Source organism: Plectropomus leopardus, chromosome 2, assembly GCF_026936395.1.
Source record: "Plectropomus leopardus strain MGB_pleo_1.0 chromosome 2, ASM2693639v1, whole genome shotgun sequence".
In the NCBI taxonomy this organism is placed as follows: Eukaryota; Metazoa; Chordata; class Actinopteri; order Perciformes; family Serranidae; genus Plectropomus; species Plectropomus leopardus.
Window position 1 is genome coordinate 35,317,562 of NC_142177.1, and position 14,023 is coordinate 35,331,584.

The 14,023-nt window shown below is 36.6% G+C and overlaps 1 protein-coding gene across 3 annotated transcripts in view; it reads left to right on the forward strand.

The window, feature by feature from the left end:
* Window positions 1-1,247: 1,247 nt before the first annotated feature.
* st3gal8 (ST3 beta-galactoside alpha-2,3-sialyltransferase 8) overlaps window positions 1,248-14,023 on the forward strand; it is a 54,679-nt gene continuing 41,903 nt past the window's right edge. The window contains exon 1 of one of the 3 annotated variants that reach the window (XM_088069494.1): window positions 1,248-1,395. The gene's annotated coding sequence lies outside the window, so the exon portion shown is untranslated. Of the gene's footprint in view, window positions 1,494-9,636; window positions 9,657-14,023 lie in introns of those variants that run through there. The other 2 variants (XM_088069490.1, XM_088069502.1) reach the window with 2 other exon arrangements.

A 14,023-nucleotide genomic window follows, 5' to 3' on the forward strand; every position in this document is an offset into this window, starting at 1 on the left:
TGTCAACATCAATTTGATGCAGAATACTGCCAACAGATGACTTAATATTTTGTTGGCTTAAAATTGTGTTGTTAAGAAACCGAAATCCCAAATTCCAAACACCTCATGCCATTGCACCTTGACCTACCATAACAACATTTAGTTGTAATGTATGTAGAGCAAGACCCAACGTTTACAAAATGTCATAATCCTCTCACTCCCATCCCATCCAAACCCAACCTCTCACTGTGAATTTTATATCATCAACCTGATTTTCATTACAACCAAATTTAAAGTCCGTCTGATGTGATGCTGAAATCTGGGATAATCCTCTCCTACACTCTATATACTTAATGTGTGTTTGATTACATGAATCCTGGTTTGTTGGTTTCTTTCAGCTGCTAATGATCATCACTGCGTAGATCATAAGTGAAAATAGTCGAGTCCATCCAAACCCAGCCTCTCATTGTGAATTTCTGAGGCTATGAGACATTTTATATCATCAACCTGGTTTTCATTACAACCAAAATTAAAGTCTGTCTGATGTGATGCTGAAATCTGGGATAATCCTCTCCTACACTCTATATACTTAATGTGTGTTTGATTACTTGAGTCCTGGTTTGTTGGTTTCTTTTGGCTGCTAATGATCATCACTGCATAGATCATAAGTGAAAATAGTCGAGTTTGAATACCAGTGTAATAAAGGTGAGTCTTGTGAGGAAAAATGTTTAAATGATTAATTATTATGTCCATAGAAAGCTTTAACAACTAACATAATATAAACAACACAGACATGGGCAGCATTTAACAGTTAATTTAATGTCCTAAATGTATGTAACATAAAAAAACATAGCAACTAAATAGCCAGATTCTGATGTTTCTCCATTTGCGTTAGCCACAACACGTCCGCTATCATGTAGACAGCTTGTTCTGACGCCCTTCTCCATGAAAAAAATAATAATTAAAGACTCCCTCCCAAAAAAATCAACCACCAAAAATTCCAAATGAATTATGATGGCCAAACCCCACAGAAATTAAAATCAGATGCTGCAATAACCTATTACACAACGCGTGGTTTAATGCTAATGACACTCGGCTGTTTGTGGGTAATTATTCAGACGTTAGATGGGTTTGGAACGTTCGGCGCCATTTTTAACGGTTTGGAATCCTGTCAGTTTGTCTTCTTCTTCATTGGTTCTTTGTTTTTGAGACGTGTTGCGAAACACATCTGCTGCGGGTACACACCTACACCCCAAAACCCCCAAAACCCACACATCAATACACCCCCTCCACAAGCCTCTCTTCCTGTCAGTTCCCCGCTCCCCGCCCTCGGTAGGCGGGTCGTCTCCGCTCTGCATCCTCATGCCCTCAGCTCCACAAAGAGAAGAAAAACCATCCGGGCCGCCGCCGCTTCATGTGAGTCCTCCTCGATTTGTGTCTGAACGGAGCTTTGTGCCGTTTTAACCGGCTGTTGACCGGGACAAGTGTGTGCCCGGACCCGGGTACAGCTCCGGGTACGTGTGTGTGAGTGGCAGCGTGGTTGAAAGTTTGGCTGGAAACTTCGGGGAAGTTTGTACCAAACTTCATGTAGTTTTTGGCTGATTTTTACAGCAGGTTGTTCTCAGGCTGTTTCACCCGTCGTTAGTTGTCGTTGGGTGTTTTTGCGTGTAAAAGTAAACGAGTGTAAAATCCTGTAAGATAAGAGAGGCGGAGAGGAGGTGGGGGACCGAGGGGGACAAACTGTCTTCAGTCTTTCTGTTTCTACTTTCACTAACAACTTCCTCTTACAACTACCATAGTATTTCTATAGCTTGCCTGCTCCTTCTGTGGTGACTTAAGTTCAATGTTATCGGGTAAAATACAAATCGAGACTTCTACACGTCCACCACATATTGTACAGTACTCTGTTACGACTGTGGTTTTCTACTTACCCGTTAACAGGTAGTTGTATCATTGTCGACCAACTACAGTTCACCGTTATAACTCAGGCTACAGTTTGTTGTAGCCCTACACAGTGTATTTTAACTTCATTGTAGCTTTTCTATAATATTTGTTGATCTGTTAGTTGTCTCATAATATTTAAATGGTCATTTATTAGATGCCACTAGTGTACTACAATTATTTATGTTGAGTGCACTGTATTGTGGTATAGTGTATTGTAGTATTTAAATTGAGACCTCTCCACATCTACCACATACTATACAGTATAAAAGTCTATTGCAACTTCATTATGTTGGACTTCTGTAATATTTGTTGATCTGTCAGTTGTTTCATAGCGCTTAAATGGTCTGATGTCTCTGAGTACAACAATATTTGTAGTGATAGTAATATGTTACTCTGTAGTGGGTTTCTGGTTCCTATACCCGTTAGCAGCAGCCTATAGTCATCTTATTGTAAGCTAATTTATTATAGTTCTGTCACAATTTACCATTCTAACTTAGGTCGCAGTTTGTAGTAGAACTTAGGCGTCTAAGTAAACTTGATTATATTGGACTAATCTAGTATTAGGTGATCTGACAGTTGTTTCATAAAACTTAAATGGTCTGTGAAACATTTATTAGATGTCACCAGTATCTCTGTGTACTACAATATTTCATTTTGGTCTATGGTGACTACAGTGTAATTCCTTTATCATACAAATACAAAATCTCTCCACAAAAGTCCACCACATATTGTACAGCACCCCTTTAGTCTTCTATAGTGGGTGTCAGGTTCCAATACCGGTTGGGTGGTACCCTGTAGTTATGTTACTGTGGGCCAAATTTTTCCTATCTTGTGTTCCAGTTCACAGTTATTAGTCAGGATACAGTTAGTTGTAGCCTTACACAGTATTTTTGACTTCAATATATCTGACTCTTGTAATATTAGATTATTTGTTTTATAGTATTGAAATGGTCTTTCTGTCTAACAAAGAATTAGATGGCACTGTTGTCTCTGAGTACTACATTACCTCTGTTGTAGTTTACAATAATCTTACAATGTTTGTATTTAACCACTTCTTGAAATATTTCTTCAGTTTGCCCATGGTTAGTAGTGACTTTGCTATAGTCTACTCTACTTTATGTGATATATCTTTTCATAGTATTTATTGTATAAAATTCATTTACTTATAGCCGATAGTTATTTTATTTTATTGTCTCTTATTGTTGACCATTGTAACTGAGGTTACTGTTGGTTGTTGCCCTACGCAGCCTATTTTAACTTATTTGGCTCAAATAATATAGCTGATCAGTCAGTTGTTTGATTATGTGTAAATGGTCTTTGGAACATGTAATAAGTTGTCCCTCCGTCTTTGAGCAATACAGTTTTTCTGTTGATTATGTACATTACTGTAATCTTCTCTAGTATACAATATTTTTACCATGTTTGTATAGAACCACATAAAGCGCTTTTGTAATATGTTTTTTAGTTTGCCAATGGTCCACAATGACTTAACTGTGCCCTACTATTTATAATGTTTCTTTTTGAGTATTAATCTTACAAAATCCCTTCACTGGCAGCCTGTTGTTATCTTATTATGGGTCCACTTTAGTATAACTTTTCTGAGATGTCCTTCTTGATTATTGTACTTTACTTGACTTTAATCTCCAGTATTTTAGTCACAGCAATACCTGTGTAATATGTATTAGGCTTAACTTTCTGACTGTATGCTACATGACGGTTTTATTATCTCATATAACTTAGAGTGCTCCTGGAATTAGTCCAAAAACCCAGAAATGAGTTGGCATTTTTGCACTCATGGTTCCCTTGCCTTGAGGTCAAAGGGTTTTTTGAATGTTTTTTTTGTTAGATGCCTGAAATAAGGTCTGTGGTTAACACAATCTTAAGAGGCTTTCAAGTTTTTTTCTGCAACACAAATAAGTAAGTAAATACCTCACTTGAGAGTTTAAGAGCTTTTATGTGTCCTAAAAAAGGGAGTCACTGAATAAGACTACAGAATGTCAGTATGCCGAACACGGCTTTACAGCCTCACGTGGCAGGGATGCGACCGTAGTGTAGTTTTTTAAGCCTGGAAGGGATCATGTGTTTGGTTGTGTGTAAGTTTGTGTGAGTGTCTGTATGTCTGTCCACAGCTTATCTTGCAAAATACTGGACCAATCAGCCTGTTTTTTTTGTGTGCAGACTAATGACTGTATATCGAAGCAGCTCTCATGGTTGCAGTGATTCACAAGAGTTGAAAAACCTGTGTTAGTGAGTATTTTATGGTGTTTGGTTTTGTGTGTGAGTTTATTTACCTGTCTGCAGCTAGTTTACAAACTACTGGACCAATCAGCCTAATATTTTGTGTGCACATTTATGATTATTTACACAAGGATTTCCTGTGGGTGCAGTTATTCACAATGATTGAAAACCTGTTTTATTGGCTGTTTGATATTGGTGTTTATCTGTATGTTTGCCGCTAATCTAGCAAACTTCTGGACCAATCAGCCTAATATTGTGTGTGCACATTGATGACTGTACACTCAAGGACTTGTGGTTGCGATGATACGCAATGGTTGAAAAGCCTGTTTTGTTGTCTGTTTTATATCGTCATGACTGGTGACTCCTCACTCCTTTTAACCTGCTGGTGGGGGCAGCAGTCCTGAGCAAATGCACGTAGCAAAAGCCTTTTTTTCTTTGCTCTCTAGAAGTTTAACTTTTTTTTTAAGAGCAAAAGGCATAAAAAAAATTGTTTCCCTTAAAACAAGAAGCCTTGTCATCTGTGTTGGCCACATTTTGGCCTTTGGCAAACTGACATCCATAGAAAGTTTGGTCTCATTTTGAACTGCTTTTTTGACCACAAAAAATGAAATTATGTGGAACATTATTAGCCAGTTTTGACCTCTATGTAGACTGCTGTGTGTCACTGTATTGTTTTTTCCTATAGTATTCTGATTTGTTGACCTTAATCTATTTAATATTCTCACGGTGTATAAACCATACTGTACACTCCTGTACCATTTTTGTGTTGTTCACAGTTTGGTCTATTTAGACTCTGTACTGTACTGTACTGTACTGTACTGTATTGTATTATTATCTCATAATATCCCTATAATAATCCTCTTTTGGAAGCCTGTAGTTGTCTTGTTGTCAGCCTCCTTCATCATAATATCCAGTTTCCAGAGATACTTTCCTTCAGAAACACTTAAAATCAAACTATTGATCCTCATGAGGTAATTTAGTGTGACAGCAGCACAAGAAACTAGAGCAGTTGTAGTAAATACTTAAAGACATTGCTAGAATATTTCTTCAGTATTTTTTCTGTCTGTTGTACTCAGCTGCTCTGTGCCGATCTAATTATACTTCAGTGTATTATGATACTCCTATATGAGTTGGTCAGTCAGCTGTTTCTATAGTATTTCTATAATGTTTAGATAATGTTTCTGAGGAATATATATTCTTATTCTATTTTTAAATTCTTACTATACTGTATTCTACAATGTGATCATATCTTATAGTATCCCTATGGTATTAGATATCTAGTATTTGTATCTTTTTGTACTTCTTTGTATATTTGAAGATTTTCTGTGCTCCTCAGCTTCTCTGTTTTGATTTTATTATCCTTTTTCTGTAATTTAATCTCCTACACGTGCCCTACAAAAACAACTAAGATAAAATGTATCGACTCCATAATCAAATAAAACGTAAATTATCCCCAGGGAGATGCGTTTTAGCATCAATAATATTTTTTTTAGTATCTTCATGATATTTCTAATTGCGCCTTTTGTACTCAGTCTGATCTTAACTCCCCGTGTTTTTTTTTTTTGTAGTGTTTGAATATTAATCTAATGTATCAGAGGGACTTTCTTTGGTATGTGTGTTGTTTATGTTACTGACTGTAATCTTATTATATTATAATCTCAAAGTTTTATAGCCGTACAATTTTCTATTAAGTCCTTACAGTGTTTGTATAGAATCATATACAATATAGTATTACAGTAATATTTTCTGTTTCTGTAATTTTTCTGTCTGTAGGTCTTCATTAGACAGTATTTCCATTATAGCAACTGTCTCTCTGATTATATTATACTTTACTGTAATTTAATCTCCTACACTTTACCGTAGGTTTATAAAAGTATGTCTGTAGTACTTGGTCTATTTTGACTTCATGGTACACCACTGTATTATTATCTCTAATAGTGGGCTTTTAGTATAATGGACCACAGTTAGCTGGTGGTCTGTAGTTATCGAATTGTAGGTCTGCTTCCTACAGATTGTCTGTGCAGCTCAGCTGCTTTTTCCTGCTCTGATCCGAATCGAAATCTAAATCTGAAAAAGGTTTACTGCCAAGCAGTACACCTCAATTTTAAGGACTTTCCTTTTTTTACATAAATTAACATACTAAAAATATATTCAGAGAGGATTAAAATAAGGCATGATTTAAGGACTTAAATTTGTAATACAAAAATATACAATAAAAAACAGCTAAGATACTTTCAAAAAGTACTGTAACATAACGTATATTTACAATGTAGCTGTAGCTGACTGTAGGTGACTTGGTATTAATACTCATATACTGTAGTATTTCTGTAATATAAACAGAGCAGCAACATACACCATCATTAAAAAAGAGTCACTGACATATTTCTGTGCAGTTTACATAGACCTTCCCTTTAATGTCTCTGTATGTGTTGTTGTGGGCAAAGTGCTGAATTAATGATGAGGACTAATTGATGGCAGTTTTGAATGTTTCTTATCTTTCTGTGTTTTTTTGTGTTAAAATTGAATATATTTAATTTTCTGGGATAACCAAAAACAGAGAGATTATTTTATCCATCAACAGTTTAATTTATTTTCAAGAAAATGTAGTATATTTTAATGTACTGCATGCCGATGGATATATAGATATGGTAGTACATATTCTTACAGAGATTATACAGAATCACATATAGCTTTGGTATTAGTGCCTGTGGTTCTTAGTTGGGTCGGACTTCACTGTACTCTACTGTTAAAAAGGGCCCATCTGGTTTGTCTACTTTTTAACCACATCAAAGTACTCCAATTATATTCTGAAACGTTTTTGACTTTATTATACTTCACTGTAATATGATGTTGAATATTTTATTAATTTGATATTTAATGTAATTTATCATATTTCTCCTATGATCTGATCATAAGGTCTGTTTAGTCTGCACTGACCTTACTAACCTTATTTTCATTTCCTGTAGTGTTAGAGGACTTACAGTTTTCTTGTAGTATTTCCAACAGACATTGTGCTCTTATGTCCTCTGTAATTAATATTAGTGACTTCATCTATTTGAGGCTGTTTTATCAACCTTTTTTTTGCTTCTGATATTCCCATAAAGGGCTAATCTGCCGTATGGTGAATATCTTATTTATTTTCCTTCAGTCATGTGGTATTTATGGTGAAATGTTTCTTGTCTTTAGTGATGAATTCTGGCTTTTCATTTTTTGTTGTCTGTGATATTCTTATATTACTTCGATGTGTGTGTTCGTGTTTATAGGAGTTTGGTAGTGTTTGATGTGATGTGTTGGTGCGCGTTTACGATATTTAGATTGATGCGACAACTGAAACCAGATACATAACATAATTATAGATGGAGAGACGGGCTGTGTGGTCTGCAAGTCAAACCTCCTCCTCTGTATTTGGACAGATGTAATTATAGAGGCCTGATTCTAAATCTGAACTACAGAGACAGATTGTTACAGACTCAAGTCAGTTTTATTTCTGCAGCTCACAATCGCTCAGATTCCTCAGAAATCATATGACACTTTTAGAGCCTGATAGGATAAAAAAGCGCACAAAAAAAGCTTTGAACAGGAAAAATCGACAAACGTCAGGAAGAGTGATAGAGCAGGGATCCATCAGACAGAATATATGGACAGGAAGTCGTCTTTACGGAGTAGACAGCTGGACCAAGGGGACAATAACAATACAGAGAGTACAAATGAAATAGTACAGATTTATAATATGTGGTTACGGTGTCTCAGACAGAGTGTGAGAGTCTGACTGTCTGTGAGTCAGTATTCTTACTGGAATTGAGTGTCTCTGAGCAGTCTTTTTTTGAGTCGTTGATGAAGTCACTATTTAAAAGTGTGTGTGTGTCTGTGTGTGTCTGTGTCTGTGTCTGTGTGTGTGTGTGTGTGTGTGTGTGTGTGTGTGTGTGTGTGTGTGTGTGTGTGTGTGTTACTTTTTCCTCTGGGTACTTTTAAACCTTTCCCAGCTCTACTTGAAGCTTCAGCTAGACACTTTTTCCGTCCGGCTCCTGGTCAGTGACACTTGACAGAAATAAGAATGTCTGGTTTCTGCCGTCTTCATGGAAACTAAAACATTCATGCAGAACAGAGTATTTAACCCAAAGTCTTCCTGAACAGAAGCAGAGGGTTGAGTCAGTGTTGGACAGGGTCCAGTAAAAGGCTGAGAAACACGACGAGATGATATAACTCTAAGATGAAACTTTATTTATCCCGAGGGAAATTGCTTTGCAGCAGTTGCAATACAAAGAAGGAAGAGGGAAATATAAAGAGTGCAATATAAAACTTTAAGGTGCAAATCCAAAATAAATACAATGCCAAAATTAGATTAACAGCATGAGTCTGAGAAAATATAAAAATGTAGAGATCAGTCTCGGTGAGTAGTATATGGATATGTGATAGATACTAAAACATTCATGCAGAACTGAGTTGATCTATTTGATTGTTGGCTAAATATTGCACCTATTATCTGAGTCAGGGCTGGGCAATAAACCACTATTGTGTCAATGTCGTGAGACTAAGATTTTGGATTGATAAAATGTCATTATTAAAAAAAAATTAATTAAATAATTAAAACGTTAAAGTCAAATTGTTATTTATTTTAAGTTTAGAGGTTGATGTTTTTTCACCTGAGCGAAAGTTGACAAAACTAGACGGTTACTTGTGGTTTAAACAGAAACATTTTTAAGTGTTATAGCTTACACTAAACAGAATTTAAAAAAAAAAAGAAATCTCAACTGCAGTCAGTATTTTCTGTACTAGTTTTACACTTTGGTATAAATATCTCAATCAAAACAATAACACAAGACCGACTTAAATGACATCCTGAATTAGTGCGTGGTCATTTATTGCAGATGGAAATTTGACGAGTTTGCCCCTTATCTGAGTTGAGGGTCTAAAGACAATCAGTTGTATGCTGTACAGATTGTGAAGGAGGCAAAATAAAACTGACTTGACTAGCGACATGGCTCCGGGGATGGCAGTGTTCTTCAGTTGATCGGTCGGTTTACCTCTTTGATCTAGACCAAAATCTCTATTTGGATTGTCATGAAAGTTTGCCCCAGGGGACGGATCCAAAGTAACCCGACATCCTCATTACACACAGTATCATGTTTGTGTCAGCATACAGTGGCTTCTTCACAGTCTGTTGGACATGTTTATTGGTTAAAGCTAAAGACACGCAGCTACTTAAAACAAAGGATTACTACAATTTCCATTTTTTAAGCTTCACCTACAACCTGGATTAGTCTCGACCTACAGCAGGTGCACAGTAAGACTTTCACTCTGTGTCTGAAACTCTTCAACGTAATATTGTTTATTTCATTTTCTTTATATAGGTATTGCTTTTGTGTTTCATTTCCTAAAATCAAACTTGATTTTAACATGTTCCAGTTTGTTGTGTTCAAAAGATACATTTGACTGTACTGTGTGCCATTTCTGTGTTTTCACAGCTCGTCAAACTTCTCTCAAATGGTCACAGAGTAAGTTTGCTTTAAACATTATAGCAGTATATCAGTATAGGGACCAGTATTTGTCAAGTGTCTCAGGATCCAGTGACATTTATCCGTCCATTACTTGTGTTAATCATGAATTCTACATTAACTTTTAACAGAAGAATGACTCGATAGAGCTAGCGAGGCGCTGTCGCTGTTTTTCACTAATTGTTTTGATTACACTCTCAGCTGCAAAGTGATTTCTGACGGCTGTAGTTTAGAGTAATTTAAAATTAAACCAACATTTTTTATGCTTTACTTTATATGTGTGCAGGCAGATAAGCTGTGACTGGTAGACTTTGAGTCTCAGAGACAGTGTGTCTCATCAGGACGTGGAAACTTTTCTGTGATCTCAACCCTCATGACTTAACCGACAGTTAAACAGACAGCAGAGTCTAACAGGCTGCGGCAGTTTCTATTTTTTCATATATCTTCTTTCCTTCCTGACATATAACTGAGGTTCATGGCCTGTGACAGTGTTTGTGTATAAACAAGTACAGTTTAGCCAACATCCCGACTTCAGTTATAGTGCACGTCACTTTCAGGTTTGGCCAGAAAGTCGTCTGTCAGGGTTGGAGAATGGGCAGGGTGGATTAGCGAGTCACATAAACAATAATAGAAAGCAAACATGTGAAGGTGCTCACTGGTTTCAGTTCTTGACTGGTTGAAGAATGTCATTGTCTTGCCACGTCAGGGAGATTGATGCCCCTGAAGCCTGTTCAGTGATCTAATCAATTTTTTGTTGTTAAGAACTAGGGGTCAACCAATATTGGTTTTTCAGGCCTGATTAGACCGATAACTGATGCTTGGAACCGGTATGCATTTACAAAGAAAATTAAAATATTTCTGTTGAAATTTAGAATTTGGATACAAAAAAAATGAAAGAAATTAAAAAAAAAAACCATTTAAAAATGAATAAATTTAAAATAGCTCCCTTAGGTTTTAGGAAGTGAAAGTTCCTCCCTTGCTGACACTTTCTTTGCATGTATTGGAGACTGCCTTTCCTGGTGTAATACGCACTGGTAATTAATTAATTTTATTGGCAATCATTAATGATTCGCAAAATGCCAGACATCGGTCCTAATAATTGGCCTGTCCAATAATCTGTCGTCGTCTTTTAAGAAAGCGGCTGAGTAGGGCAGTCCTGCATTTGAAAAATAATAATGCCAATAATTATAATAACTGTTAAAAGAAAAGAGCCTTTTTCTCTATGGTGTGAAAGGTACTATATCTTTTGCTGTGTATTTTAGTACAGTTGCATTTTTGACTATCCTTTTTGTACTTTCTTGATCTGTCGAAAGCACCTGCTGTGGCTGATGTTGGCTTTTCATGGGTTTAATAGCTGTGGCCGGGGTGCACTTTGACTTCACTTTTGCAGCAGCTAATGTGTGATGCATTTTTACCCCTTTACCACCAACATGTGACAGATTCTGTTTTGGTTCTTGCACCTTATTTCAAATCTTTCAGAGCAGTTTGATAAAAATGAAACCTGTTCAGAACCGAAAAAGTTAGTTCTCAGAATCAAAAAATGAACCGTGACTACACCAGTAAGCGTGTCATATTCTACATTCTCTACATGTACTGCGATTCGCTAGTATTGATTATTGAGATTTTCTTTTCCTTCTCAAATAAAAAGAAAAGTTGAATCCTACATTTCTAGAGACCATTAGTTAAATTTCCAAAAGCAATGTGCAGCACGTCAGTCAGTCAGTTTGACATTTATTTCACCTGCATAGAAAAGTGTTAAATAACATGTAGAACAATGATTTTTCAAGTACACCTTTAAATTAACGTGTATTAACCCATGTGTAATATACATGATCAAACTGTACATTAGCGTAAACAAAAAATGTACTTTTAAAAATTAGTAAAAAAAATATCGATTCTGGAGGAAAAAAAGGATTTTTAAAATTGTCCCATTAAGAAAAATCATGACAGATACAAAAATAGATTTTCTTCCCACTTATATTCTTTAGCCACAACTTTTTTGGGGAAAATAATGCAAGCAGCTTCCTCTGTATTGGCTGGCTTGCATTTGTTATCAAGACTAAACCCAAAACACTGACTGACAGGGGCAGGGGCATTTTTCCTTTTTAATAGTCCTGCATTGCATCCCCACTCAGTGTTTCCTCTAGGATTTTTTTCAGCAGCGGGGGCAGGCTCTCCGGGGAGCCGTGGCGGTGTAAACAAATGACGCTTGACTGCAGATTTCAGTTTTATGCCCAGCATAATGCCCCTTTTTATTGAATGGTTGGCATGAAAATCGCTTTTTAAAGGCTGAATGTAAAAATACATCATGGCGTGTATATCGCTTAATGCTATCAATTAGTTTACTCACGTTAGCGACACTGAGTTGAGTTGGCACCGGGCCCAATTAACTTAAGCTACGTAACCTTAGCTGGCCATCAATATTTTGCGAATGTTTATTTAACTAATAAAATCTATTATAAGTTTTCTTAAGCTAATAAGTCTACCTTTTCTCCGGTAAGTTGCACGCTATTTTCAAGCCGACACTCCTCTGACTCTCCGACCTGATGCCTGGATGCGAGTAGCTAATTAACGTCGGCACCAGTTAGTTCTGTTGGGGGGTGGGAGGGGGCGGTGGTATCTACCCCAAAGAGTAGACACGGAGCAAGATAGTTATCTGCCTCAGCACTCGCGACACCCAACGCAGTGCAGGACTGTGCTGTGATGCAGCGGTGGTGTATTTGCAATTTAAAAAAAAAAACAACCAAAAAAAATGACATTTAAAGGAGCGGCGGATAGGATTTAGGAGTGGTGGGCCGCCACTCCTAAATGAGTGTAGAGGAAACACTGCCACTACTTGTAGTTGCCGTCTTTCTCAGCTCAGCTATCTGTTCCACCAGACTGATCACGAAAGGCACGTCTTGTACACCACAATACAGCCTCTCTGTACCAGTTTAAACAAACAGCAGCGTCTGTATTTCTGACGGTATTGAAAATCATACTTGAAGAATTTTTTCGATACCCTGGTATACTATGATAACATAATACCGCTTAAGCGTAGAGTCTTATCATTCCTGTTTTTCAGTTGTGTAAACAGAACAAACTAAGAGAGAAGATAATTAAGTGTAAATCTTAATCACTCTGGCCGCATATGGGAGAACTGACATCATTGTTCTTCTGTGGTATTATTATTTCCCAGCTCGTTGCTGTACTCCCAACAGCAGAGCAGCTGGTTCCCATTCTGGTGTCAACAAAGAGGTCAGAGGTCACAGAAAGAGAGAGAGAGAAAGGAAGCAGTCCTCTCACATGGGTTTCTGTGTACAGGAAACCACGTGACCTTTAACCTTGCCGTCCCCCCTCCTCCCTCTAAACCTTAAAATAACAGACACTGTGACTTAGCTGATAGCCATTAACCCTCCACTGTCCTGTAAACTCTCCCTCTCATACTCAGTTCACATTAAGTCTTGTTGTTTCATCCATGTTGGTCAGTCTGAACGAGTAACTGTGCGTCTGGTGGTTCCCTTACTGTAAATTCTCATTTCAAAGCTTTTTTAATCAAATTACATTTGCCTGTAACAGGAATGCTCGGTGATATAGGCTGAAAATTGTATTGCATTATATTTAGGCTGTATCTTGATACAGGATATATATTTGGGTATTTTTCAATCTCCTCAAAAGCACTTAATTAATGCTGGAACTGGGAGACAGAATTGAACATTGCATTTTTTTTAAACAAAAATCCCTCTTTGATGTGACAATATTGTAGGAATGACCATTGGTGCTTTGAATATGTATTAACACAATTCCATTTTTGATCAATAATCATTAGTAATGTAGATTTAATGACTAAGTGAGTAAAGGCAAGTATTAAAACAAGTAGAACTGTCTGATAAGTTGAGAAAAGTACGTCACTTTACTGTAATACATCCTTTAAAATCAGGAAAAAACACTATTTTCATATCACGATATTACAATGTCAAATATCAAAGACAATATATAGTCTCATATCTCAATAAAATGTAATATCTTTATATTGCCCAGCCCTTGTACCTAAATTCAATAATAACATGACTGTTAGTAATGGGGGGTGTAATGATACATCGATCTGGATTGATTCAGGACTTAAGTGATACATGTTGTAATATCATAAATACAATATGAAAACACTGATATGCATCAACATCTTTAAGGTACTCCTTTATTTTAAAATTCCCACGGCATGTCTGTCACCATTTCCAACCAAGCACATCTCCTTCCTGAGTATTTTAGCAGTACTAGCAGCCCAGGCAGCCAAAAGCGATCTATCAGATAAAACAGATTCTGACACATAGACTTTTTTACATTTTTGCTGAAAAAGGTAATAAATCACAACATATTGCAATAAGTCA